Source organism: Electrophorus electricus, chromosome 1 (genome assembly GCF_013358815.1).
Source record: "Electrophorus electricus isolate fEleEle1 chromosome 1, fEleEle1.pri, whole genome shotgun sequence".
Classification (NCBI taxonomy): domain Eukaryota; kingdom Metazoa; phylum Chordata; class Actinopteri; order Gymnotiformes; family Gymnotidae; genus Electrophorus; species Electrophorus electricus.
In genome coordinates, this window is record NC_049535.1 from 1,576,978 (window position 1) to 1,589,814 (window position 12,837).

The 12,837-nt window shown below is 38.9% G+C and overlaps 1 protein-coding gene across 1 annotated transcript in view; it reads right to left on the reverse strand.

The window, feature by feature from the left end:
• The window catches only part of tp53i11a (tumor protein p53 inducible protein 11a), a 29,435-nt gene extending 21,752 nt beyond the window's left edge, over nucleotides 1–7,683 (reverse strand). Inside the window, exon 1 of the mRNA XM_027007475.2 lies at nucleotides 7,573–7,683. The gene's annotated coding sequence lies outside the window, so the exon portion shown is untranslated. The remainder of the gene's footprint in view (nucleotides 1–7,572) is intronic.
• Between the last annotated feature and the right edge of the window lie 5,154 nt (nucleotides 7,684–12,837).

The following is a 12,837-nucleotide window of genomic DNA, read 5'->3' on the forward strand; positions in this document are numbered from 1 at the left end:
GCTGCAGGTCTTTGCTGCGTTTCAGGTCCAATGTCCAACAGAGTACAGACCTCACCTCTGCTCGTTCAACAGAAGAACATCCGACACTGTTGCAGAGCTGGAAATTGTTGTGTTAATAGATGTCCTCCTTTAAAGGTAAAGTACTAGCAGTGATGATAGCACAAAGAGCCACTCTTATTGAGTCAATGTCAGGTTTCGGCAGCCACAATAAACAGTGCGCATTGAAAAAGCATACTTATGGCATCTTTAAAACATTTTAAAAAGGAATAATCTAGTAAATGGGATATTCAGACTTAAATTTCATACAAGGATGTCTCAAACATCTTTTTTTTTTTAAGTGTCTTTCAGAAAAAAATCAGACTGACAATCAGGCTGAAATTAATCGGACTCACCACTCTGCTGTCTTTGAGAGCCTCACACAGTCACCTCAGCACAAGTCAACAGCTCCATAATTATGGCTTTGGGACTAATTAATTTAGTTGCCTTTTCTCAGTGCTCAATGTTGCTTCTCAAGGACCCACAAGGTTAATTAGGACCACCAAGGTTAAATTAGGCTAGTGGTTGAAAAACACTTTCTGCCAGTATGTGGCCATTTGTGGCTTACTGACAAAAACCACAGATAACTTTCTATTTCTGCCTTTAAAAGAAAATCAGTTTTAATTAGCAAAAACTTACATTTACACACTTTTCCATTCAAGACGAATGGGATCCATCTGCCACCATGTCTGGTGTCCAAATGTTACTTTTTTTTAGTTTTGCACTTGGGGTAAAAGGCTAATGTAGCTAAAGGGTAAGGGAGGCTTACACCCCACCCATTAACATAGCATGAGCTGAACACTGAAAACCTCAAACACCTGCCTCAAAAAACACTCTTTGGATAATAGCATTATTACATAAATATATAGTTGGTTTTAAAAGGTATTCAAGGATACCACAACAAATTAAAATATAATAATCTTAATAAAGCACAAATTGAAGATTAAAATATAAATAGCATAAAGGAGAATAGCAAAAAAAAGTCAGAAATTTATTTATTTATTTTTTTAAATATACACATCAAACTGGAAGCGTATGATTGACACTTCTAACTTAGCAGCCATGGAACTTTGCATGGCAGCTGTACTGTAAATGTCACTAATGTAAACATGAGCTACAGGAGCACATTAGACCTGTGACTCACCGTGTGTAAACTAATGTTGGCTGACTACAAAATAGCGACATAGTTAATACTCCAAAGACAGTCAAGCACTGCTGCGTGTTGGGAAGCAAAAGCAAAGTAAAACGTTCTTCTTCTAAATGTTTCCACAAGTTTCCTCAGGATTTGATGTTTGCGAAATATGGCTTGTAGCCACAAACTGCCAACAGTGACTTCCTCAGCAATTCCACTTCAAATGGTTTTTCTGGTATCAGATTTCTCTGAGAGTATATTCAGGGTTAAACATGTAAGGTTGGGGCTCAACTGCAACAAAAATGTCTTCAAATCAATTTCTGACATTATAATAATATTATCAAGATAATATTGGTTGGCATAGCATAGAAGGCAATAGTACTACCCTCCCGTGGGGGAGAGGGGTTCATTTCCCTCTCTGGGCAAGTGCTCTAAGCTATACCAGTAGGAGTCCATGGGCAAGGCTACAAACACTGCATTTACTGCATCTGTAACATAATTAAAAATGTAAGTCAATGGATAAAAGTGATGTGTAAGTGTCAAAGTCCTTTGAGTCTGTTATAAGCCCTGAAGTTTTCTTTTTTCCCCTTCTTATAACAGTATATATCAAACAGTGTCAGAAATCATACAAGTCTATCTGAAATTATGTAAGGACACAGCAAAGTTTGAGGCAAGTGTGTGATGCAATCTACAATGATAAGTGGCAGAAAACTAATTTCCCTTACTTGTTATCCTCGTAGGTCAAGTTCAGAACTAAAGGAATAAGATTTAGACACCACACGTTCTACAGCAGTAAAGGAATGGTTTCAACAGACTCATGCCATTTGGTCTCCATTTGATCTCAACTGTGTAAATGGTATTTTTGACTGAACAGTTCCTCCGAACAGCAAGGTCATTCTCCACTTTGAATCGCAGTTATGGCAGCAGGTGATTTTAGTGGGCAAGAAGGACTACAGAGTAAACATCCAAAACCTTCATCTAATCTGTTTGGCAGTTCATTTGGAGTTCTCCAGCTTTACTTCAAAATGTAACCCCTTACATCTTGATGTCCATGTTTCCTAATGACTGCATCCCTTTTCTAAATGTGAGGGTCTAATGCAGCCTGCCAGTGGTCATACAGACACGGTCTTAATCAGCTGTATTGATCGGGATATTGACCCATTCCCTGCTAGACCCTGAGGAATTCTTTGGAGACAGGAGCAGCATTTCCCAGCTAAGCACCATGGATGCATCTTCACCATTCAATTACTCCTGTAGAATCCCACACAAAAGGCTGTAGTCTACAGAGTAAAGTCTGTACTGTTGAGTTAACTCCTACAGTCCTCATGTGGGTCCAGTTGGACTAATGAACACTGCAGGTGGCAATTCAGCACTGGGGGTTTTCCTGGACACCCAGTCTGGGTTAGCATTTGGAGTCAACTTCAACACAGCTCTTTAACAGATTAAGAAAACTGAGCTTAAAAGATGTTTTTTTTTTCCCTGGGAGATGTCAAAAACTTTAGACAGACATGTAGTTCTGATGCTAAAATGAGATTTTGAAAAGAAAATACCAAAATAATTATAAATATGGTGAACAAACATCTTAAGAAAACTATTCAACAACAACATTTACTGTCAAAATATCACACACGTACCACACAAAGTGACACCCAAGACCTGCTTCAGTTATTCAGGAAAAGACTTCAACTAGGCTTTCTACTGTAAATCTCAAGATGTTCCATTATTTTTTATTCAATTTAAAAAGTGCAGACAGGGCCTAGGTGCCAACAATGTGGGCATACTGCACACCCTCTGAAGACTCCTGACATTTCGATACACAATAGAACAACCAATTAATTAATTTGAATTATTAGATCTATTAAGCAACGCTTGACAAAATTGCAACTCTATTTGCCAGTATGGCTAATAACGAAGTGAATTCATTGGTATTTTGTGGAACAGAATGCCAATTGTCAACTCGGTGATTATCTGCCACCTGGGAAATTTCATGCGCTTGTGGTGACAGTAACCCTGCTTCCTTTTAAAACCAATACAAAAAATATGTACACACAAATTTATTAGTAATTACCTAGAATTCCAAAAATGTGGTACATGCCACAACAGAAACAGAAATCGCACAGATCTCACCGCACATCCTGATGTCAGACACTGTGCGAACTTGGCAATTCAAGCCTTCTGGCTGATGTGTGTGCATTTACACAAACCCACACAGTAAAGAAATAAAACAATGACAGTGTCAGACATCTAAAACCAATCTCCCATAGAAGTCCCCTGATGAGGGGATTAGAGTCACCTCCTAGTCCAGTGCTGCCAAGATCCTTCATGTTCAGAGTCACTATCCTGAACCAAGCTGTTAATGTTTTACTCTGTGGAGCACAGCACACACCCTTCTTGGTGATTCTGGCAAAAGTACCAGAGCATTCCATGTAATATAGTGTGTGCTTGTTTAATGACCTCTCACCTCACACCCTTACTGTTTTGATTAACTCTAAGCAACCGTCTAAATTTGCATTGTTTAGTTAAACTGGTTTCATTAAGCTATAAAGCTCAACCAATGTGGGAACTGAAATACACGTGGGTGGAGGAACGTCACTAATTCCAGAAGTCACATTTCTTCAGCTTGAAAGAAGACAAAATAGTTACTGAAATGTACTAGAAACTATTTTAATCACTTCAAACACAAGGTCGCAGAGAGGAAAGATTTATAGCGGTTTCTGGTGAGGGGCATAACGCTCATGTCTGATTTGTGTGAGATAATCCTGTAGTACTCTTGCATTCCTTCCGAGTAAATGCATAGGGTTCACAGGTTGGTTAATGAGAGAGCATTCTCTCACACACCAAAGCTCTAAGGGCATTCTCAAATCACTTAACACTCAAAAAGGCAATTCACATTTCCAGCCTCACTGCTCTACTCTGATTTTCTGCATTTCTTGGCAGTGAATAACTGAAAGTGACCTATGTGTGTGAACGAATCTGTCCTCCGAATCGGTGCACATGCACACACATTTATATATTTTTGAGTCACCTGCAACACCACCAACAAAAAACTGTGTGTGCGTGTGAGATGCCTCACAGTATTAAGACTGGCAAAATGGGTGTGATGGTACCGCATGTATTCTTTAGGGTTTGACAGACAGACAATACCGTTGTCCATTGTCAATGACTGACAGACAACGCAATGCTGAAACAGTATGGTGATGCCAACCCATTTGCCTGTCTACACTAACAGAGTCCATAATGAATGGGGGTGAATGGTGCAAAACCATTCTCCAAGGTGCCCTTTGGCTTTTTGCAGTCATTTTTTGATATAATGGGAGGAGAAAGAAGTGGACAGGATAGGCTCCTTATAAACCAGCTCTGCAGACTGGCAGCATTGTTTCAATTTTTGAGTGGTACACGCCCTCGTCTGCATTTGGCTCTGGAGGGGGGCAAGTCCAGCCCTCTGGAGCTGCTGGTGCTGAACTGAAGATGACAACACTATGTGCAAACATATAGGGGAAAGACCATATGACTTCAGATCCAGCAGTCCTCATATGTCATGGCCACAAACTGGATACAAATCCAAACTAAGTCCATATATGAATGACTCAAATCTGATTTGAAAAGATCAGAATTGTGTCTCCACACAGCCCTGAAAAAAAAAATCAGATTTAAGTCACTTCAGGTTGGTAAAGTGAATATAACCTAAATTCTCTTGGAAAATCATTAGTAGAACTCTTCAAACAACCCAGTTTGTTTTGGACTGCTCAACACCCTGAAGTCATATTTGACAATATGCCATGACAAAACAAGACAGAGCTTGCATAACTGAAGCAATGTTTTCTCATTAGAACATTACATTTGCTGGGTTCAAGCAAGGAAACAAACACACACACACAGCTTAAATTTACTCTGAATTTTACAGCAAGCCCACATCTCAAGGGCGCTATCCAGTGTCTCAAATAAGCTCTGGGGCTGAATTCATCGGCCTTGACATTTACATGAGAGAATGACTCAAAGTGTCATACATACATGTCATACAAGGCGAACTGTCAAACCTTCAACATGTGCCAGATATCAAAATTCTCACACACACACACACACACACACACACACACACACACACACACGCACACGCACACGCACACGCACACGCACACACACCAGCAGTACTATGGACAGCACAAAACCAAATATGTTTCTGAGGCTCCTTTACTTAGATGGCAGAGAGAGCCCAGTTTAAATTAAGCCAAAGCAACTTTAAATACAAGTACACAGTAACTGTACTTATCATCAGCCCATTTCCACCCATTGTGCTTCCAGGAAACAGACCTGACTTGTGCTCAACCACTGGGCCTGTACTTTTCAAAGCAGCAAAAAACTAAAGTAAATGATAAAGTGGTTTTCTGCATTTTTGTGGAAAGTCACACTAAGAATATTTTTAGAACATTTGCTGATTGGACACAGCAGAGCCAAACACTTCCATTGTCATAGTCAAAACATTAATTGAATGATAATGATTACTATGGCAATGGTAATTAGGCAATCCGTGACATACTCAAAAATGGCTTCCAAGCAACACATTGCAACATTACAGACTTAAACATTATGCTTGTGCATCAGCTTTTTCTTGGGAACACTTACTGAACACTTTGATTTTAGAATAAACAATTCAAAATGGCCATGCTTAATTGCTCAGCAGTAAATCTGATCACCATAAAGAATTCCTTTTTTTTTTTTACATGAAGTTGAAATTTACAGAGACTAATCAAAATGACAACAATCCCCGTAAACCAGACATCGATATTCAGTTTACTTTCTGTGACAAATGGTACCAAAGCCCCAACAAAACACTGCTGTCAGTTCAGTGGAAGTGAACCATTCACTTACATCTCAGGAGACATGGCTACAGCAGAAGGGCCAATCTGAGCACTTACACTCCTCCTAATTAGGGGTGAACCGATATTGTTTTTTTAGACGCTGATGCCAATATTTAGAGAGCATGGTGGCCCATTTCGATATCCCCCCCCCCCTTCTTATAAATTCTACAATTTAAATAAATTTTTAACATCTCAATGAATAATTCAAAATTTCTGAACTTATATGGACATTTATTTAACCCTTATTGTCTGCAGTGCATTTATTTTATATTAATAAATGTATCAACTAAATGTACACAGGTAATCAAAAAACAAAACTTTGTATAAAAATAAAACAATAAATAAATAAATAAATAAATAAATACACAACCTTCGGCCTATGCTGATTCTCAATTAATGACAATATAGATATGCCACTATTTCTGTATATACACATGACAGAATGACTCAAAGTGTCATACATACATACATACAAGGCGAACTGTCAAGCCTCCAACATGTACCAGATATGAAAATTCTCTCTCTCTCACACACACACACACACACACACACACACACACACACGTAAAATGTAATTTTATATCTCTAAAATGACAACTAGCTGTCTTAAAACAAAATCTCAGTTTGGTCATGTGTCACAGTCAAATGCTCCCTGTATCTCGAATGTACAGGCAATTTAGACACATCTTTAAAAACTCCTACTTTAGCCCAGGCGCTATATTAACACAGCACATTAACACAGTAGCTATCTTATAACCAGAGCATCCTAGGCACAGGCCGGACCTAAGTAACAATTGTTTCAACGCCGTTCCCAATCAAGGATGCCCTGTTTGTACAACTGTGTACACAAGGACTGAATGATGGCGAAACACGTTCATGTTGAACCTTCACACCTTCACCTATACATAAACGCAATAAAAAGCATTGATCGAGGAAAGACACCTAGCTTAGTAATGAAATATGGTGAACAAATATTAGTGAGTGAGAGGAAAACTTTTGCAATTAAGAGCTATTTTTCAAATGTTAAATAAAGCAATTGGATGAGATAAGAATATAAACAGATATAGGCGTAAAGCACAGGTTCTGTGTGTATGAGTCAAACTGCATAACATAGGCCTAACAAATGAGCTAAACATAACACAAACCTAATCACAGTCTGGTAATCATAAAGAAAACACGGCAGCACTAACTGCTCTCAGCTGTAAGCTTCCAGATCTTATCTTATCTTATCTTACCTAACTATCACGTTGCCTACGAATGCCTCCCCATCCACAGTTTAACATTCATACAACAACTTAGTTAAACATTCAACATTTTCTGACTCGCAGCGGTCCATAAAAGATGAAAGAAAAAGGCTGTAAAAGGATGCCGGGACCACCTATGAAAGTCTTCACCTGGTGATAGCCGCCCGCTTAGTCGTTAACGGTAAAGTCACACCAGACTTTTCAAAACTGTCAGATTACGGAGGAACGTGTCCGCCGTTTCACACGGAAAACAGCTCGTCGTAGTTACTCCAAAAATAATAATATAAACAGAAATACATACCTTTGCGCTTTTCGGTAAAAAAAAAAAACCAACAAAACCCAATCCTTCGTTTCTGAGGAAATGTTTCACATCGCCCTGCTTCAGTTTGGCAACCGACAATCCCGCACGAGCGAAAAGTTTACCGTAATGACGCGAGGAGAACCGTTCGCGCGCTTTGTGTTGCTCTACCGTAAGTGGTGGAGTTCGAGGGCAGCACAAACCCGTAGACTTGCACCGTTATTGTTCTTAAATGTTGTTATGGTGGTGTATGCGCACTAAGATTAAAGATTAAAAGACATGTAAATTCGTTATGAGGTCCGGAGCGCTGTTAAACCCACTGAACTACTCGAACGTTCATAAAATAATGAAAACAATGACTTCATAGATGATTACAGGTGATTTGACTTGAGCAGGTCCTCTTTGTCAATCACTGTTAAATTTCAATAAGCTTTTAAAACATGACTATCAATAGAAAAATAATGAAGACAAGCAAAAAACAGACAAATAAGAGCTTCCTATAAATGTATCTAAATTCATAAACCCTAAGCATGTGGTGACTACATACTGGTTTCCCACACCAAGATTAGTCCTAAACCCAGACTAAAAATACATGATGCATAACCACTGACATCACAATTTAATCCAAGGCCTGGCTATGAGGTCCTAAGTACATGGAGGACATGTGCGGATAGGGAAACAGATCTATGATGGTTTCCGTTTCTCTGTTGTACATGCAGCGATTGACTGCGGCGCTCAAGGTGAGTCATTGATCAGTAAAGGTGCGTCGTCATTCACTCATTCATCGACTGTCCTCATGATGTCCAGAAACATAACTCTAATTTGAATGATATATTAAGAAGACTTGACTGACCATGTGAAAAAGAGAGTGTTTGCAATGGTGGTAAATGTATTCAGTCATTGGTATGTTTATTAATGGAAATGTTGGTATAACAGAACAGGTATGACTGCTGATGCAGAAGTGCCCAGTCAAGGTCAAATAGAATCTGGTTCTTCCAGGTATTTAGCATCAACAAAGATGCAGCATATTTGGTGGAGACACTACCTTAGAGACATCACTTGGTGAAGGTTTAGTTGTACTAGGGTTGGAACCAAACCTTTGGGTGCTTCAGAGCTCCATGGAGCAGGGCTGGGAACCCTTGTTCTGAGGTTTTGTTTTTGTTCGTCATATTTACTTAGTATTTATCCTTCTCTGACATCAAGAGATTGAAAAACCTTAAATAAATCACCCCAGCTTTCTTTATCTGAGACCACGCAGACAGACGTAGCCTGGAGCCACTTGTACTGGTTTATAGCAGAATGATATATGCTCTGTTTAAGAAGTCACTGTGTGATTAAATTACTAGCCTTTTGGTTTAGTACAGTTAAAGTTGATTAGGGAATACACATATACAGGGTGGATATTAATTTTGATGCAGGAATACTAGGGATAAACACAAAGAATATCCATGTGGAATATCCCTACCCAACCTGTAGCTAAGAATACAGAAATCGCAAGAATTACATCAGCTCATCAGTGGAGTAGATGGCTGTGTAATTCCTACCGCTACTTGTGAGGGGAGAAGGCGGAGAATGCATGACTTACTCATACTGTTCACAAGATACCACAGGGACTCAGTAATGGCTTGCTTTAACAAAGAGCTTCCTTTCTTATTGAATGAATCACAGACCAGTCATAACATGCAGATATCTTAAAACAAGGCACTTATATCCTGTAGAAATAAGTGCTTTTTCTGTCTCAACACATCTTAGATGTGTGTGTGTTGGGGGGTGGGGGGTGCCAGGCTGAGGACGCATTTATCAGTAATGTAAAATAAAGTATGTGTGTGTAAAATATTTCTTGTGTTCCTACTTGTACTTTAGTAATATTCTGGTGCTTCCTTCATGCTCCTGAATAAAAAGAATATGTACTATGGCAGTTATTAATTGTGCTCATAAATAATTATGGTGTTAAATGCAGTAATTAGACTTTGAAGGTTGCAATTTCTCGTAATTTCTGCTGAGGGGTGAACATTCCCCCTCTCTATTCATGAGAAGTGCTCTGAGAGCAATTCTACAGCATATGAGGCACGTAGCGAAACACGCCCTCAGTGAGTTTAATACATCCAAACCTAAATACAAGCAAAAATGCAGAGCAAAGTTAAATTCCACTTCCTTCAGTGCTACTGATTGTGGAGACAAATGTGAAATCATACAGTAAAAAAGAAGTAGATGACAATTTATGAAAGAAGACATCCAGACAATTAATGTAAAAAGATGGAAAAAAATAATAATAAAAATTATCCTGCATTTTGAAACCCACTCACATAAAACAAACACGACTGCTTTCTTCTGTTTGTTTGGTTGTTGGCCAGAGGCAAAGAAGTTTTTCCAACTAAAAAAAAAAAAAAGTTACATTTATCATTTATCATTTTCATCAACACACTCCTGAACCCCACAAGTTGCAAATAGCCATAAAAACAGTAATCTCACAGCAAAATCTGAAAATGGTGAGAATAAAACCAACTTCTTCATAAAACCAGCCAGGAAAACAAACAAAAAACACCTGCTCAGTGACAGGTTCTGGAGTTTTATCAGCACTCCCTGTTAGCTTAGTCATCCTGTCACTTTAATTGCCCCATGCCTAGACAACAGCCCCACCTGAAACCAGTAGCTGTGTGACACTTGGCCCAGGATGCCAATCATTCTGCAGCTGTGATAATCACCAACCGTTCAAACCCTGCTTTATGCTACACCCCTTTGCTGAAAATGTCATCACTGTGTGTCAGAAGGGCACTTTGGAGAGGAAAAGAATGTCAATCCACTGTTTAACACCAACACTATGGGGAGGCAGGAAAAGGTCACCTGCACAATTAAAGTTTTTACACCAGACCATAACACTTAATCATTACATACATACATACATACATACATACATAAACATACAATTAAATTCCCACATATTGAACAAATCTAAATAAAAATTAGAAAATAACATGCATTCACTTTGGATATTCTACCTAAATTGAAGCATTAAAGCATTTAAGAACATCTTATGCATGTCTCCTATTTATAGTGAGCGATTCTGTAATGCGGAGAATCTGAGTGATAAGAAACTGGGAACATCTCCATGGCAACAGCCTCCAGTGGCACAGTGGTGGGCAGGTGGGATGAAAGGGGTCTGCCACAGTCAGCAGGAGACTGGAAGCACCACCATTTGCAGCCACAACAGGGGAACAATAAAACAAGCAAATACATCCATTCTCGCTGCTGCAAAGTCACCACCGGACCACGCAGTTGTTACTACAGCTACAAAAAATGCTCCAGCAGGACTGTGGGAAATAAATAAGGCTATTTATTTTCTCAATCAGACTTTAAACAGAAAACTAAGACTGGAAACCAACACTGTAAAAAGATATCCAGTACAGAATATCAGATTGTCTTAACGTATGGCGCAGAAATCATCACAGCAAACCTTGAAAGCTTTTACTAGGGTTATCAGTACTGTATAGAACAGTCACAGAGGTGGCGGTTACTGCGCAGAGCCGTTGTCTTTTATTTAAACAAACAGTCTGGCTCTACAGCAAGTTCTTATTGAGCAAAAAGGTAAGTAAGCAACTAATGCAACTGAAATGCAACTCGCTAATCAGCAGGTGTCACTAATCCTACCCACAGTGGTGCCCACATAGTGCTTCTGGTTTAGCTTTTGTGTCTGTCTGCCATGACTGCATCCGAACTGGACAAAACCACAAAATAAGCACCACTGGGCAGATATGAGAAGGCATGAAGCATCTCATATAAAACCTGAGCCTGCCTTTTCTTAGATGGTGAGGTGTAGTTCTGGGATAACCCGCCTGCACATTTTGTTGTTGTTACAGAAGTTGATGGGGTTTGTTTCGTTTTTTCTTACCATATAAAAGAAATAATAAAATAAAACATTGCAGCAAAAATCACATTCCTGACCTCCTTTTCTTGGTGAGGTGAGTAGAAGACAGCACCCTAGCTTCAGCTCTACACAGGACGTGAACTCGGAAAAATAGGGATTTACATATGCAAATTACACACTGCATAGTTCCTACAGTATGTAAAAGTATGAAAGATGATGATGATGAAAAGGTGTATGGAGTACATCTGGAAACAAAGCCCTGATCCACGTCAAGCATGAGAGAAAATGTCTCCTATGCCTTCATCCCACAATGCAAATACTAGTGCGCAAAAACAATTAGTGACGGCTTATACTGGTAAACCATATTAATGCCCAACCAGAGTACATTTTAAACTGTATTTATGTATGTCTACATATGCTACAGATTGTGGCATACATCCTAAGGATGAACACTCAACTATTTGGGGGGAAAAAAAAAAAAAAACCTGACTTGGCAAAAACAAACAAATTCAGTTTGTAATCGTCATGTGGCAGAAAAAGTAGGAAAGAGATGTATGAAGACAAATCTCTCAATGCAATAATGCTACCAAACTAGGTAGCTTGGAACTATATGAGGTATGACGGCTTATTGGTCAAGAGCCACAGAGAGAGAAACAGCTCCACCAAATGGCTTTCTTGTGGATAAATTTCCTTTATAATATATTATATATATATATATATATATATATATTTTTTTTTTTTATATATGAGAGAGAGAGAGAGAGAGAGAGACAGACAGAGTGTGTAGGTGCGTGTATGTGTAAAAAATGTACTTTTTACATAATATAACCTTTTAACACCCTGATTTCTGACTAGTGGCACCAGACAGTGGAAGCATCAGCATAGCATGGCTACTGTACCCAGAAGCACTTGACATAGAAACAGTTTAAATATACACTGTGTTTTCCTATTAGTGGTCTGAGACATCCATTTCATCCCCATCTCACAGATAAATATAAAAACATGAAGTATCTGGCAGCTGTTTGGCCCTAGCTCTGGAAGCACCCTACAGCATCAATCTCAGCTCATCCGTTATTTTCTTAGCATGCAAAACACACTATTGTAAATATTTACACAGACTCAGAGCATTAAACTTATTTTTGCAAAAGGACTTTATCTTAATTTCAAGTATTCAAAACTGTTAAATAACAGAATATGGTTTTAAATGGAGGGTGATAACCTCTTGTCTGCTTAGAAAATTCTATTTAAATTGTACCCCATGCCCTAATAAACATCTACTCACACGCTTTAGATTTTGAGCTGTAACAGGTAACCTCAGATCACAAATGGTGCACCAGAGGAGAGATGGTGCAATGGAAACCGGGAAGACAACATCTAGTCCAGTTCATAGCTGCTGGTGATAT